This window comes from Mus pahari, chromosome 3 (assembly GCF_900095145.1).
Source record: "Mus pahari chromosome 3, PAHARI_EIJ_v1.1, whole genome shotgun sequence".
NCBI classification, from domain to species: domain Eukaryota; kingdom Metazoa; phylum Chordata; class Mammalia; order Rodentia; family Muridae; genus Mus; species Mus pahari.
Window position 1 is genome coordinate 99,292,082 of NC_034592.1, and position 16,901 is coordinate 99,308,982.

Consider the following 16,901-nt stretch of genomic DNA (forward strand, 5'->3'; position numbering starts at 1 on the left):
AAAAAAAAAAAAAAAAAGAAAACCAAAGGCATTCTATTTCCTCAAGTTGGAAACATGTACCACCAGTTTCCCGTAGTTTCCATAAGCATCTAGAGGGAACTGACCTACCATACAGGTATCCATGAGACCTGTCCATCTGTGATATTCAATATTCCTGATGTATTTCTAGCACTAAGGCTATATAAGTCACAAATACTTACCAGATCTCCAGTGTATATTTAAAAGTCTTGGAAGTATTAGAGAACTTTTTTAGGATAATGAAAATATATAAATAAAAACATAAATTAAAAAAAAAAATTAGAAAAAATAGTTACTCGTCAAAATGGAAACAACAGGAGACCTGAATTTGCAGAAGAGACAATCATTACAGCAAGAGAAGGAGATGTGTAGAGATTTTAATAAAGTATTTTAGCCAAACTCTGTTCAGCAAATAATTTTGTATTTGCTATGGTACTGAACTTGCTGCTATTAGGATAGACTCCAAGGTCAGGTTCAGCTCAGCTCTGGTCACAGACTTTCGTCCTCAGTGTAGGTAATATGTGGACACTCATGTCAAGTACAAAAGCATTCTAAGCAACTGGTATGGAATTCCTTGGCCTAAGTACTAAAACCAGCAGTGATATTTCCCCACAGTATTATAACATCAAGTAAAGTTGCTGTTCATAACTAAATTATGTGAATGAAGTTCACATAATTGGGTCTGGAGAGATGGCTCTGTGATTAAGAGCTCTAATCTTGCAGAGGACCCAAGGTCAGGTCCTAGCACTCGGGAGGTTAGCACCTCACAACTCCAGTGTCAAAGAGGGAGGGATCTCTGACTTCTGAGAGCACCTGCACAAAGTGCACACCCATGCACACGTATACACACGCATGCACACACACTTAATAAAAAATTAATCTTTGATAAAATTCAATAAACCAAATGTATTAATCAAATTGTCATTTTAAAATATGGAAGTACACAATGGAAGTACACAAAATAATTAGTAGCACTGGCAGTAAAACAGATAGCCATAAATTGTATGATGGTGTTGGTTAAAAACAGCATCTACCATTTTAGTTCTTAGAGATCTGCAGTTTGAAGACTCTCTTAGATTAGATAGTTCTACACTTTCTAGTTTGGGGAATTTATTTCTCTGTGGGTTGGTGGTTGGCTGATTGGGTGGCTAGAAATTTTGTTGTGGTTTTTGTTCTGTTTTACATTTTGAGACAGACTCTCAATATGTAGACCACACTAACCTCGAACTCACAGACATGGTGGGTGGCACTATCCCAGGCCAATAAGACTGTATATACTGTATAAGAAAGACAGCTGAGCTGAGCATGATGGCACATGCCTTTAATCCCAGCATTTGGGAGCAGAGGCAGGTGGATCTCTGGGTTTGAGGCCAGCCTGGTTTACAAAGGGAGTCCAGAACATCCAGGGTTATTACACAGAGTCTAAAAACAAACAAACAAACAAACAAACAAAAGAGCCAGCTTTGCAGGAGTCAGTAAGCAACCTTCCTCCATGGCTTCTGCTTGGCTCCTGCTGGAGTTTCTGTCCTGGCTTCTCTCTGTGATGGACAGTGACTGGAATTCTAAACTGAAATGACACCCTTTCCTCCCTGCAAGGTGCTTTTGGCCATGGTGTTCATCACAGCAGTGGAAAAGCAAACTAGAAGGGGCTAACCCTTTATTCCTGAAACTTTCCAGTATATTTTAAATTATAGTCATAATTTTTCAAACAAAAAAATATACTTTTAGGGGTCACTCTTGGACCTTACTGTTTAAGTCCTTCCCAGATGCTGTAATTTCTATAGTAGATAGGAGCTGGGATTTTTATATCTATTTATTTTCACCTTAGTCTTCAAAACCCCTTGACACTCGGTAACAACTAGGTTCTTTGCATTGCCTTCTAGCCTGAGGATGAGCACTGAGAGTGACACATAAATAATGAGGATAGTCTTCCTCTGGCCAACATACAATTAATTTCTTTTAAATTTTTTTTGGGGGGGGGTATCCCCAGTTTGCATTTACCATATTTTCTTACTCTAAAGATAAGATTTTATTTAAACAAACTGAGCATCCCTAGGAATGATCAACCCTCCTAATCAGCATATAAAGTTCTAGAACTATAGTCAGGCGAGCCCAGTAGACAAACAGCCTCTGCAGCAGTCCAGGAGTCCCTGCCACCCTAGTTAACAGACACCAGACTTGCTAAAGGTTTCAGACTTCCTCTGTAAACTGAAATAATACCCATCATGCAGGACTGTTACGGGGATTAAATAAAATTAGTGTTTGATACACCATCAATCACAGCTGCACTAAAACTGGCATCGTCATATATTACAGCTGTTACATATTATATAACTATTAATAAATTATTGGTACGTACAAGGATCCATTTCAGAGCCTGAGGACACAGCTCAGAGGGTAACGTTCTCCCTGCTCAGGCAAGAGGACCTGAGTTTGGAGCTACAGCATTCACCTAAGAACTAGGCAGGGCTCCATGTGCTGTATCCTTGGCATTGTTTGGGGGAGCCATGACAGGCAGATCCTGAGACTCGCTGGCTAGGTACTCTAACTGAAATGCCACAGGGTAGGTTCAGTATGTGACTTCATTTCAGAAATTAAGGAAGCGAGTGATAGAGAAAGACATTTGATGTTGATCTATCGCCTAAATATGTGCACAAACATTTGAGTGTACCTGTAACACATAATCATACAAACACACACACAAAGAGAGATGAAGGGTATTTCACTAATATTATGCAACATTTCAAAAGCTGTATTTTCTATGTGTTGGTTTAGAAAGCATTGTGAAGTAGATGCTTTGGCCTTGTTCCATCTGCTTTTCTGACACCGATTTAGAACAACAAAAGTTTGCCAGAAGTTGAGAGGAGCAGGAGGAGGTCATCCTTTGAGAGCAGCCGTGTGTTGACTTCGTTGTTTGCACAGACAGATAGTCAGTTTACATTCCTGTGCTCTGCGGAGTGCAGAGACAGCCAGCCTGTGTTTCTTTTGATACTGACGGTAACCTTTGCCATAAATACAACCTCAGCAGCCAGCCAGAGCAGGAAGCAGCCAGCACTTCCATAGCTGATTGACAGCCCAAGTCCTGGTGCACCAAATGCCCCCCTAAACCTTTGTGGGTTTGTCATCACAGAGAAGCTACTCTAAGGGGACAAAACACCTTTTTGGGCCATTGTTAGTTCAATAAAGTAAAAACATTGATGCGATCTGAATTTGATCTTTGGGAAAAAAGAAAAAGGCAAAATAGAGAGAAGTGGACACATTAGCGGATTGCTCCAGGATTCTCTCGCTGATAACTGTGACACCATTTAGGAGGTTTTAGGGGTTTTGTCCATTTGTTTGTTTGAAGATGTGACTTTCAACAGTATACCACTCCCGAACATAAACCTCATCAGATAACGGGCAAGCTGCACTCTTTTTGAACAGTTGAAATGACACCACCGCTCCCCTCATGAAGAGTGTGCTGTGCCGACAGGCTGTGAACTGCCTTCCCATTGGCTGCTGAAAACACTAGACCAAACATGTGAGCCCCAGAGTGTGGCTCCTCACACCAAGGCTATGAGGGACAGTGTGCAGGGTCCCCTGATTCCAACAACCCCCACCAGGTACCTGAGTGCCCTGGTGTTCTGGTCAGAGCCTGACAAGTCCAGCTTCACATCTTGTCGCTTCTAGAGAGAAGGGCTGATCCCTCCATCCATTCTAGACTGAAAATGTATAACAAACAAATCGTCTATACTACTGTAGTAGTATAAGTTACCCAAACAGGCCTGCAGTCAACATGCGGAGAATGTCTCTCTATTGATAGGGCATAGCCCATAGAAGAGGGACACAGAAATACCCAGGAGAAGGCTCCCTGGGTCCTAAGCCACATCTCTAGCTTCAATCATGGGTAACTACAAGTTAGAGGATGAGTTCTAGATGGCTTTACTGAGGCTTCCTTATGTCACCAGTGTCCCCTTCCCTTACAGGTATGTTCTAGATCTATAAAAAGGGTGACATCTCAACAATTTCCCAGCAACCAGGACACTGGAGCAGGAGGATTACAAATCAAGGCTAGCCTGAGCTACATAGTAAGACCCTAAAAAGAAAAATTCTTGATGGAAAATGGATTTTTTTTAAAAAAACCTCTTTTTTCACTTTAACTCACACAAAGTGAAAGTTGAGCAGACCAATCCTTGGGAATTACTTTGCAGTGGGCCCATTTTGTGCAGCAGACTGTACAGTATAGAAATGATTTAGACTTGGCGATCAAATTTGAAAATTTCAGATTAATTGCACTGGACCCAGGTTGACATCATAATTTCATAATTTTAAAATATAAAGCCTTCATACAAACTGTCCTGGGATTGTATGTAGTGTGTGTGTGTGTGTGTGTGTGTGTGTGTGTGTGTGTGTGTGATGCTGGGAACTACATCCTGGGTCTCGAACATACTTGGTAGGCAATTTACCATTGAGCCGTGGCTTCAGCTCTTTGATCTGGTGATTAGCTAAGTAAGTCTGGTTTAAGTTATGACGTCACCATAGCATCCGTTCCCTCACTTGTCCACAGCACTAGAAGTATAGTGAGGAAGGGCTTCCTGATGCTGTAGGAACCATAACTATCCCCCCCCCCCCGTTTGATACAGAAGGCTCTCTATAAACATCCTGATTGGCCATGTAGCTTCCTGGAGGACCTAATGTGTCATTTCCAGAACAGAACAGTAAATAGACCCTTAGGACAAAAACCTATAGAGGCAGTGATCTCTTTCTGCCTGCCTAGAAGAGAGATGACACATGGAAGGTAAAATTTACTGTCACACACATCCCTTTCCCTGTCCCTGTCCCTGTCCCTGTCCCTCTCTCTCTCCCTCTCCCTCTCCCTCTCCCTCTCTCTCTCCCTCTATCTCCCCTCTTTTCCCTCTCCTTCATTTCTCTCTTCCTCTTTTTTTCTCTCCCTCTCTTTTCTCTCTTTCCATACTCTCTTATCCTGGGACTGGAAAAAGAGGATTTATCACTATATGACCAGGAAGACGAGCCTTAGCACTGAATCCTCAGTACCCCATGTAACACAGAGGTGGGAACAAAAGCTCACTTTGATGTTTCAGAAGGCTTTTCTTCCCTGATGAAAGGAAGGTCCCCTTCTGCCATGTCAACCCTATCAGTTAACCATTTGTGACCATGAGGAAGCCAGCCAGAACTGTTAAACCAAGGTTAGTATTGCAATCCCTTCTACCTAAGGAGAAACAAACAGATCTGTTTGTACAGTTTCATTGGGAACTGTGTTGCTTGTATCCAAACGCATTCCTAACCGAAGCAAAGAGCATGTGAACTGAAGCCTGTGGTAATCTCTCATTCTGTCCTATGAGAAATATGTGGTCAAAATTTCCAGCCAATTTACTGATTTATCAGACATATCCAGAGACGCTGACCCTTCACCTAAATTCTACAAGTACTTAAGTGGAAACCTGAGGGTTCTTTGGGAAGTCAGTTGGATGGTGTTTTGCTGGGACAAACTCGAAGGAACATTTTGCTGAAGCAGATACAGGAGAGGGGATGTTCTGCTAAAGCAGCAGGTGTCAGGACACATGATGAAGGATTCTTTGCTAATGACATAGATGTATTGGTCCACCTTACATTTTATAGTTTAGCTGCATTTCTCAGGATGCCATAGAGAGAAATGCACCCAAAAATTTCTGGTGGTGTGCTGCAGTTTGTTGCCGCTTCCAAGGACTCAGGCTGATTGGATGCACGTGCTGAGGCAAGACACGTGGAGGACACATGATGTTTGGCGGGTATAAGTAAAACTCAGTGGTGTGAAGGAGAAGGGACTTGGCTTGATGGTACAGCTAGTTGTGCAATGTTTATGATCTTTGCTTCTCTGAGGGTGGCACAGCTGAGACCCTCTCCTGGTGTCCCTCTGAGTCCCTCCTGCTGACTTGAGCTGAGGCTGAGGCCTGGCTGTCTCTGCTAGGTTGTGTCACCGCTGTTGGTAGCACAAATCTACCTAACTGGACTGTTGGTGTACATGTGAAGTGTTTGTGAGTGGCTCAAGCTGTGGCTGCTAACTTGTTATACTGGCTGGTTTTGTGTGTCAACTTGACACAAGCTGGAGTTATCACAGAGAAAGGATCCTCCCTTGAGGAAATGCCTCCATGAGATCCAGCTGTAAGGCAGTTTCTTAATTAGTGATCAAGGGTGGGAGGGCCCATTGTGGGTAGTGCCATCCCTGGGCTGGAAGTCTTGGGTTCTATAAGAAAGCAAGCTGAGCAAGCCAGGGAAAGCAATCTAGTAAGCAGCATTCCTCCATGGCCTCTGCATCAGCTCCTGCCTCCAAGTTCCTGCCCTGTATGAGTTCCTGTCCTGACTTCAGTGATGAACAGCACTGTGGAAGTATGAGCTAAATAAACCCTTTCCTCTCCATCTTGCTTCTTGGTCATGTTTTGCGCAGGAATACAAACCCTGGTTAAGACACCTGTGACCTGAACTTCTGATTTCCAGAAAACAAAGACAGAAGTTGCTCCAAAGAACCTTTCTAAACAGGTCCACTTCCCCTGTATCCTTTCTTTTCCACTCCTTCTGGTGGGTGGTAGATTGCAAGGGAGGTTAAAGTGTTTAAGAACCAGCATTAAAAATAAGGTTTGAAAAAAATAAGTTACAAGTACTAAGAAGGAAGCTAATTCTCTTTTGAGAGAAGACAAACCCTGTAATTTATAGTGCAAAAACACTACATTTTCTGCTGATCTGCTCGGGGTCTAAAGCTTCTAGGGATGTCATTACCTTAGCATTGAGATGAGCACTAAAGACAGGGCTCTGGAGCTCACGGTGCTGACTACTCTTGTTGAGGGCTCCAGTTTGATTCCAGGCATCAACAAGGTGACTCACGGAGATTTGCAACTCCCTTTCCAAAGGATCCAGTGCTCTCTTCTAACCTGAACAGGCACTTCACGCATGTGGTCCACAGATACACACAGGCAGGATATTCTTATGGACCCTAAGCTAGTCTAGAACATGTGATCCCAGTGCTTCAGCCTCCTGAGTGCTGGGATTATGGATATGTAGCACCATGTGTAGCACCCATACACATAAAATAAAATTAAAACTAAGAAGATAGATCTTAAAAATATCAATGCAAAAATTAGAGAGCAAAGGGGTCTCACTAGAGAAAATAAGCCCTTAGTGAATAGAATTATTTTCCAATATTCATTTCTCCTGTTCTTCCCCCATCCCTACTGCTCAAAAGAACATTATTTTCACTGAATTTTGTAATTGAATATGTTGTCCACCTCCTTAATTTCTATTAAATATTACAGTAATGAGAACTGAGGTAACTGGAATGGGTATGTAATGTACCTCTAACGCAAACAGACATGATCACTTGTGAAAGAGGAGACAAAGTCCGGTCCTGAAGTCTAGGACTTCAGCCTGGATGCTGGATCCAATCACAGACCCAGCTTTCACAAGCTCCTATGGGCTCAGCAATTCATTTAGCTTCCTTAGGTCTCTTCGGTAACTATGGAGATAGTACCACTTGTGAGGGAAAATGTGAAGCAACTAGAACATACATAGCTGATGAAGATGCAGAATACTATCCGCTTGCTTAAACATTGAAGAATTTATTATAAAATTAACACAGCAAGGCTATTTCTGAACATGTACCCAAGAGAAACAAAGACATGTGTTCTTACACACACACACACACACACACACACACACACACACATTATTTATACTATTGTTGATCATAAAGGCCCCAACCTAGAAAATGTCCAATTTTGAATGGATAAACAAATTGCGGTATATCCATTCAATGAAACACTATGAAACAATAACAATGGACTAACTACCAAATGAATACCATAACGTATGTCAGTCTCAGAAGAATTAAACTGAATATAAGCCAGACACAACAGCTGTATTTTAGATGATTCTACTTCATATTATATCCTAGAAAAGCGATAGAGATAGAAATCATAGCAGATTGCCAGGGCTCAAGGTGGAGGGGAACAAAATAAACACCAAAGAGGCCACAAAAGAACCTTTTAGGATGTTGAAATGTGTTTACCATTTAACACTAATGATGGCTACAGACTGTAAAAATTTGTAGGTTTTTTTTTTCCATCTTTCTCCACCCTTCTTCCATCCTTTCAATCCTTTTACACTAGATAGGAAAGAAAAAGAGGATAAAAAGGAAAGGAAAGAGATCCCTGAATAAAGCCAGAGGTTGGAANAGGGATGTTGCTATTGTGAGACTACTTCCTGCTGATCAGAGGCATTGAGTTCCTTGGGGCAAGTTTAATCCTCTGTGTCAGGATATCTATTTTCTTTATATTCTTGTTTCTTCTTAGGTCATGACTACTTAACAAACCACCACCAACAACAACTTGTTATTTTATTATTTCAATTTCCTCTACCTTATGGAAAGTTGAAGATATTCTATTGCCTTTGTTACTTTCCTGACATTTGTCACCACCCAACACTTCCGCTTTAACTCAACTTCACCTTTGTTCAAGCATCTACTATCCCTGGGAGAAGCAAATCCTATCTCAGTCTGAAAGGCCACTCCACAGCTATTCTAAGCTGTTCAACCCCCTACCACTGACTGGTATGGAGTGGGCACATGATGCAATTGACAACAAAGAAAATTGAGGAGGCATGTGCTGTGAGGGGTAGAAGGTTGCTTCTGAAAAATGTTTTCCTTGCTGGCCATGAAGGATGCAAAGTCTGTTTGCTTCTGGTTGTGGTTGCATCTGGAAGATGTAGGAATTGCTGCACCATCTGGCTACCAGGAGCAGGGGTGACCGCAGCCAAGCCAGGGCTGGCACAGAGGCTGAGAAGGCGTTCAAAAAGAAGAGCCCCGGGCTCTCCGGACATGACTAAGTCCCTGAATCAACTCCCTGAACTCCTTTCTCTGTTTCCATACTTCCCATTTTTCAGATAATAAATCTCCTTTACTCTTGAAACCAGTTGGGTCTGGTTGTTTTGTTATTTGGGACCAAAATCCATTATAACTGATACATCTACTTATAGAAGTTGCCTCCTCCCACAAGGGTGCAAGAGGAGAAAAAGGAAGCAACGTTGCCACATTTGTTTTCTCAGATATACATTGAACATATAGAATAATATGTATTTTGTGATGAAAACCAAGAATAGAATTCTAATCTGAAAATGGTAGTTGAGAAAAAGTGGACATAAGGTAAATGGGAAATTGTACTGTTTTCACAGACTTTCCCGCAAGTCTGAAACTATTAGAAAATTAAGTTTTTCTTATTTAATAGTTTTTTTAATGACAATACACAGAACTTGGGACTTTTAAATGTGTAATTAATTTACATGGTAAAATTTTACATGTGAGTGAAGTTTATGACACAAATCTCTTCACTGGCTGAGTCCTTCTGTGCACAGCCCGGCAGAGCTGAGGCGTATAAGGGAGCAGGAATCACTCTGTCCACTTAGTAGCAAGGAAAACAGCCGTGTTAGAGAGGAGAAGTGACCTGCGGAAGGTCACACTCTAATTAGTGGCAAAACCAAGAATAGCCCTGGTCTCACGTGAAGGCATATTTGCACGGTCCTCCCTCCCCGCTCCTGACAGTGCGCGACACTTCTACAAAGACTCTTTGGGAAAGAAATTATCCATGTGGTAGAAACTCTTCATCCTGGTCTTAGAGCAGTCATTCAAATTGTACGAGGTGAGGAAGCTGAAAAATCAGTTCATTGAGCAAATGATTATTTAGACATTAAACATCCACAAACACCAATGTTAACCAGGGCTTTGCAACTTGAGGCACATTTCCACATTCCTCATTCAATGGAAAGAGGAGGTCCTTTCCACACTGCTTTCTCTTTTTAATGGCTAGTCTCACATATTAGAATAAACTTGTAGTGAATGTACAAAATTAATGATGGTCAGGCAGTCAGTTACATGTGAAATATTCTTGTGAAAGCATACATTCCATGACAACATGAGTGTTATTCCAGAAGGGCATAACTGAATATCTAACAGGTGTGTGTAAATCCTTGCCTGCTGTCATACTGGAACACAAAGGCTTCTGGGAAAGGGAAACGGAAACAGTCCATTCTACCTATGAAGGGAGTTGAAAGAAAGAGTCAAGCTAGAGCATCAATAAGTTCACTCAAAAATATCACTCAGACCAGAGACCATGGGAGAGTCCATGCCTTTCCCAGAGACAGCTGTCACTCTGAAGGACTAGGCAGCTGAACTCCTTTCTGTCCCTCCAGGAAAGACAGAGAGAGAGAGAGAGAGAGAGAGAGAGAGAGAGAGAGAGAGAGAGAGAGAGAGATATTTTCAAGGTATTTATTATAGTAACAAGGAAATTGCCTAACACAACAACTAACCAAGTAGCCAAGCAAACAATCACTAACATATATCCACGGAGATTTGACCAGGAAGACAACTTTGCTATTTCATGGCTCAGGACTAAATAGTGGAGTTGAACACGGAGATATGGGCCACAGACAATGAACAGAGGAATTACACTGGATCTTATGTTTGCTTTTTAGTCTTAAGAAAGGATGGCTGAAGGGATGGTTCAGTGGCTAAGAACTCTGTCTGCCCAGTTTAAAGGAATGGTAGGGCAGTGAGGCAGGAGTGGGTTGGGGGGGGAAGCACCCTCATAGAAGCAGGGTAAGAGGGGATGGGATAAGGGGGTTGCAGAGGGAAAGGAGATAACATTTAAAATGTGAACAAAATATCCAATTTAAAAATTTAAAAAAAAATAAAATTAAAAAAAGAACACTGGCTCTTGGACAGGACCCAGGTTTGATTCCCAGCACCCACATGGTGGCTCACCAGCATCTATAGCTGCAGTTCCAAGAGGTCTGACATCCCCCTTTGCTCTCCTTGAACACCAGACATGTATTGTGGAGTACAGACTTTCAGGCAAAATACCCATACACATAAAATAAAAATCGAAAGTAAAATAAACAAACAAACAAAAACAATTTGTTACTTGCCTTTTTGAGACAGAACCTCACTGTGTAGCTCTATCTGTCCTAAACCTCACTCTTTAGACTATGCTGGCCTTCAACTTATCCATATCTGTCTGCCTCTGCCTCCCAAATGCAAGAGTTAATGCGTGTGTCACCATGCCCAATACAAAAATGCTTTTACTAACATATGTTATTTTGTTAGTATTTTCTTTATTATTTTATTTTAATATTTACCAATATTATTGGATGTTTACTATGAGATATTAAAACTCTATCAAGAAGTTATAGATACCACTGTTCAATGGTTTCCCTCTGGTGTTATATAATCAAACCCAGGCAGGATCTATAGACATCCTGTAGCCACACCCATTTATAAGTAATCACACATGGATTCTGTCCTGGCTTTCCAAATCTGTGAGCTGCTGTGTGTTAAGTACCTCTGAGGAACAGTCTCACTTTCATCCTCATTTTCAGGAGTTTATACTGTTGTCAGTCAAGTGCTACTAGCAGGGAAAGCATCTAATAATTGACCAGTGATGTGCCAGGTTACAAAGGTGTGACACTGAGAACGTTAACATGTCTCCCAGAGAAGAGTGAAAATAAGACTGATACTGTAGTTGTTACACTCAGGGTTTTGGATTTGGTTGGTTGCTTGTTTGTGTTGGGTAGTTTCCTTGTAGTACAATACCTTGACAAAAGCCACTTAAATGGGGAAGGGATTTGTTTGAGGGAACTGGGAAGTTCAATGGTGCAGTCAGTCTGTCCTGGGTGGAAAGTATGGCAGCCGGAGCATGAGGCAGCCAGTCACTCTGTATCCACACTCAGGAAGCAAAGAGAGATGGAGGCTGGTGCTCAGCTCGCCTTCTCCTTTCATGCCATCTAAGACCCCGGCCACGGAGCAGTACTAATCAAGTTTGTGGATGAGCTTTCCATTTCAGTTCACCTGATCTAGACAGCTCCTCACAGGCTTGCCCGCCTGGAGTCTTGTCTCTTCACTGATGTCAGGTCCTGTCAAGTTGGCAGTCAATATAAGCCACCACACGATTTCGTTTTTTCGTTTGTTTTAACACAAAATCTTTCTCTGTCACTGAGGCTAGCCTTCAATTTGATATCCCCCTGCCTCAACTGCCTTTGTTCTTAGACTATTCCATGTGCCATTACTGCTACATTATTTTTTAATGTTCTACTACCACAGTGGGTGTTAGCCTACCTTCTGGTCAGTAGACCACAAACTAAAATGGAGCAACAGAAAGCAAGTAAAGCAATACATGGCCAGGTTGAGTTTAAATGGCGGTGAGTGCCTAAGGAAAAAGGACGGAGAGATGCCCACAGGAACGAAGGGAAGGAGCAAGTCACACTCCGAATGCAGAGAATTGGCATTCACCTAGGGTTTCATGAGAAGCAGGGAATCATCTGTGTTAAATCTCAGGATGGACGTCACGCGGCCCAGAAATACTGGGCAAAGCTGGAAGACAGGCACGCTCTGTGCCTGGCTAAAAATGGCAACTGGGCTTGTGGTTGGGTGTGAAGACAGGAAAGACAGGAAGGTACACAAGCAAACGCCGAACCTCTGTGCTTTTGTATGCCTTCAAAAAGCCTCCGTGCAGAGTTTGTTCTGAATACAAGTGTAAACCGCTGTAACATAGCAATCCGTACAGTGACAAGACCTGACATACATATTCTCTCACAGTCTACTACAAATACTCAGTCTGCCTCTGAATCTGAAATCCCTCTGCCTCAGCCTCCTGAATATCGAGATTACAGACACAAGCCATGACACCTAACTTGATTTACATTTTTAAATTATTTTCCCTCTCTTTGTTTTGTAATTTCATTTGAAGATGTGAGTTCTCAGCTTCCTGCTCTGGCCACCATGCCCGGTGATTGCCTCCACACCTCCCTAAGAGAGACTGCTATAGAGATAGACACACTCTCATATTTAAGAATGGCATATTGTTTTTGCTCTTGCCAGTAAATATGTTAATTTCCTTTAAAAAAAAAAGTCTTACTCTCTCTCTGTTCTTAAGTGACAGTGCTCTGAAATTTCATAGGGTCTCAGTGCCTCAGGATATTATACAGGAAAGAAGCAAGCCTTCCTCTAAACCAAAATGTAGTAAGCTGGCAATTTAAAATGGATTTGAAGGTAAATATTGTGTTATTTGATGCCTGGAAGTTTTCTCAAAGTATGAGAATGAGGGTAAGGTCATATGTCACAGCTGACTCAAGGACATTGACATGTCTAGATAAGGAAGTGGCCTTCTGAAAGAAGGGTGATGGGAACAGAATGTGGGAAGCAGGCAGCAGAGGTTCAGCACTGGACAGGTCATGGGAGAGGGCTATGATATTAGGGGGCATGTGCCATGTGCCAGTCTCTGCTCCAGGAAAGGCACAGTGGCCTGGAAAAGCCATTGGAATTCACACCACACAACTCGTGGCAGCTCAAGACTTGATTGTATTCTCATCATAGCTTCCTCAGACACCCTCCAAGAGAAGCTGCTTTAGGGGGTTTATGTTTATCTGTTTTGTTCGTTCATCCTTCCTTCCTTCCCTTCCTCTTTCTTTCTTCCTTTTCTTCCTCCTTTCTTCCTCTTTTCCCTCTTTCTTTCCCTTCCTTCCTTCCTTCCTTCCTTTCTTCCTCCCTCCCTCCCTCCCTCCCTTCCTTCCTTCCTTCCTTCCTTCCTTCTCTCTCTCTCTCTCTCTCTNCTTCCTTCCTTCCTTCCTTCCTTCCTTCTCTCTCTCTCTCTCTCTCTCTCTCTCTCTCTCTCTCTCTCTCTCTCTCTCTTCCTTCCTTTCTTTCTTTCTTTCCTCCTTTCTTAGTTGTTGTTTATCAGACAGGGTTTCCTTGAGTATCCCAGCTGTCCTAGACCTCACTTTGTAGACCAGGCTGGTCTCAAACTCAGAAATCCGACTGCCTCAGTCTCCCAAGTGCTGGGATTAAAGTGTGCATCATTATATCCCGCTCAGTCTATTTCTTATCACAAGCTGGGAACTTACTTACATTTCCCTTTATCTGTAAGAAACAACATATACCTTGTCTTATGCTTGTTTGTTTGCTTTAAAGAAATGAAGTTTTACTATGTTCCTTAGGCTCTCTCAAATGCCTGAGCCCAAGTGATCTTCCTGCCTCAGATTCCTGAATGGCTAGTGCTACAGAAATATACCACAGTGGCCAGTTGGGGCTTTGTATGCTAATTAGGCAAGCTAGAATGCTCGTTCACAGCTTAGGCTTCGGTGAATGTGGTTTGTGGCATCTCTGACTGGTAGTGACAGATACACCTGCAAATCTGCAGGGTCTGTCTATTGATGTTCTCTGTCAGAAAGCCAGCAAATCTCTCCAACTGACATCCAGGTCATGGCATACCTGATTCCCCCAGAAAGTTTGCAGCACACTGCTACTATGCATGTTGTGAACAGTTTATCGCCTTGGGTATTTTCTTTATTTCTCCGTAGTTAATCAGCTTGGAGATTTTGTTTTCTTTTCTTTTGTATGTGTAGTGTGTGTGTGTGTGTGTGTGTGTGTAGTGTGTGTGTGTGTGTGTGTGTACCATGCAAAGGCCAGAGGAGGATGTCAGGCATCTTTCTCTACCATATTCCACCCTATTTTTTGAGACAGGGTCGTCATTTCAGAGATTGGTTGGCTAGATGACCCCTCTGATCCACATCCCACCCCTGTGCTAGGCTCCCCATGCCCATGCCTGCCTTTTATATGAATGTTGGAGGTCTACATGCGTGTCATCTTGCTTGTCAAGTGCTCTTACCCACTGAGCCATCTCCTCTCATCCCCAGTTGAAAAGCTATGGTGGTTTGAATGAGAAATGTCCTTTACAGGCTCAGGTGTTTGAATGTTTGGTTCTCAGTTGGTGGCCTTGCTTGGGGAGGTGGGAGGAAGGAATGGAATGTCCCTGGGGTACTGAAGGAGGAAGTATGTCACTGGGGCAGCCCTGAAAGTTTATAGCATCACCCCACTTCTATTTCTGGATCTACTTCAAGCTTCCAGTTGAGATAGGGGTCTCTCAACTTCGGCTGCTCGGTCTCATGTCTCCCTGCCATGGTGGACTCCTTGTCTGGAAGCACAAGCCACAATGCACTCTTTCTTCCACAAGCTGTTATTGGTCATGTTTTATTTTTTTTATCCCAGCAACAGGAAAATAACTAACGCAAAGGTACAGGCTAGACTATCCTGAACTTATGACCTTCTTGACTTTACCTCTTCATTGTATCCTCCCAGGTTCTCAACCACAATCCTCTGTTTGCTTGATTTTGGAGTTTCCCAGGAGGGGATGGAAAGATGTCATTGTAATTTCTATTTTACCACGCGACGTATTTCCTATAGATCAAGGAAGCATGTCGTGTCTGACCTATGGTTCCACAGACCAAGTTGCTACATATTGAACCCCAAGAAAAGCCCAGGAAGCACCCCCACTCTCTCATTCTAAGAGGCTTCCAACAAATGGCAGCAAGAGTTGGTGACATTCTCATGCAATCAGAGTGGAAAGCATGAGTCGGAGATCTCTAGGCTGCAGCAGCCAAAACAAACGCACTATACCTGTAATGTGTAAGTGATTCTCTAATGAGAGCTGTCACATGCTCCTTACTGTAAAACAAATGCCTTTTGGCTGCTTTTTTGCTCCTGATTAAGAAGAAAGCAAAACTGTAACACAATTCTTAAACAAATTTTAAATAGTATCATCATTGTTAATGCTTTTTTTTTTTTACAATTCAGTTCATCACTGCAGGCAAATCAGTTTCTCATTCATAAATTCTCTGATTGTCAAAACAATGTACATGATCATTTATCATAATGTAATGTATCTTAGAGAGCAATCATAACATACAGAAGACTCTCTCACATAAAGGACAGCCTATTTTGATATATTTTAAAGGCAAACCTTGGTTGGCTAGTCACTAATTTGTTGCTATGAGCAACATGATATTTTATTTTGGATACTTTCAAGATTCTATTTACTCTGCAGTGTTGTATCTGAATTCCTAAGCTGCTTCTCAATTCTCTCTCTCTCTCTCTCTCTCTCTCTCTCTCTCTCCCTCCCTCCCTCCCTCCCTCCTTTCTCCTTTGATACTTAAGGTTTTCCACATAGGAAATTTTAAGCATGTTTTCATCTAAAATTTTATTCTTCTTAAAAGTTTTAAATAACTCATAATATTCACAAGTCCTACCAGAGTACATAGATTATTATGTAACATATAGAGTGCCTAGTGGCAAATATGACGTGTCCTCTGGCTGACTTTCCGTGAAAGAATGGAGGTATTAAGAGAGGCTCAGATTCAAACACTATTGTAATAGAACCCAACAGAGTAGATGGCTTAAACTAATAGAACTCTCTTAGCTTGCAGGTTCTGGGGGCTAGGAAGTTGAAAATCAAGATGGCAGCAGGGGGCTCTTAAAGACCCTTGGGTAAGTCTTCACCCACCTCTTCTAGCTTTTGATTCCTAGAAGTCCTTGTCCTTCCATAGTTGGCTAATTAATCCATGGTCTGCCTCCTTTCTGCATAACCTTCTCATTGGGTGCAGGTGCCACTTTTGTTTTTATGGCTCCGGGCATATTAATATATTATCTCAACTTGATGTATATCATCTGTCAAGACACTGTCTCTGAGTGAAGCTTCCTTTACATTACCAAGAGCAACATTGAGCATAGAACCAGTCAGCCCCAAAGCTCAGCATATGAGGCCACCAACAGTGCCAGCCTGTCTGTCACTGGGCAAGTTCCAGGACCCAGCATCTAAATAGTCAATTTTGCATAATACTAAAGCAGGGAAAGGGAAGACTGCCTCATTCTGTTACACTACTGCCAGGAGACCCCCAAGGAGAATCCCCAGCAGGGAAAAAGGCCATTTCCCTTCCCCCAAAGGAGCCAATTGGAAAAGGAGTGCAGTCTGTGTCACTAAAAAGGAAATAAGTCTATATTTCCATTTTCATGTCTGTTTATAAGTCACATATAA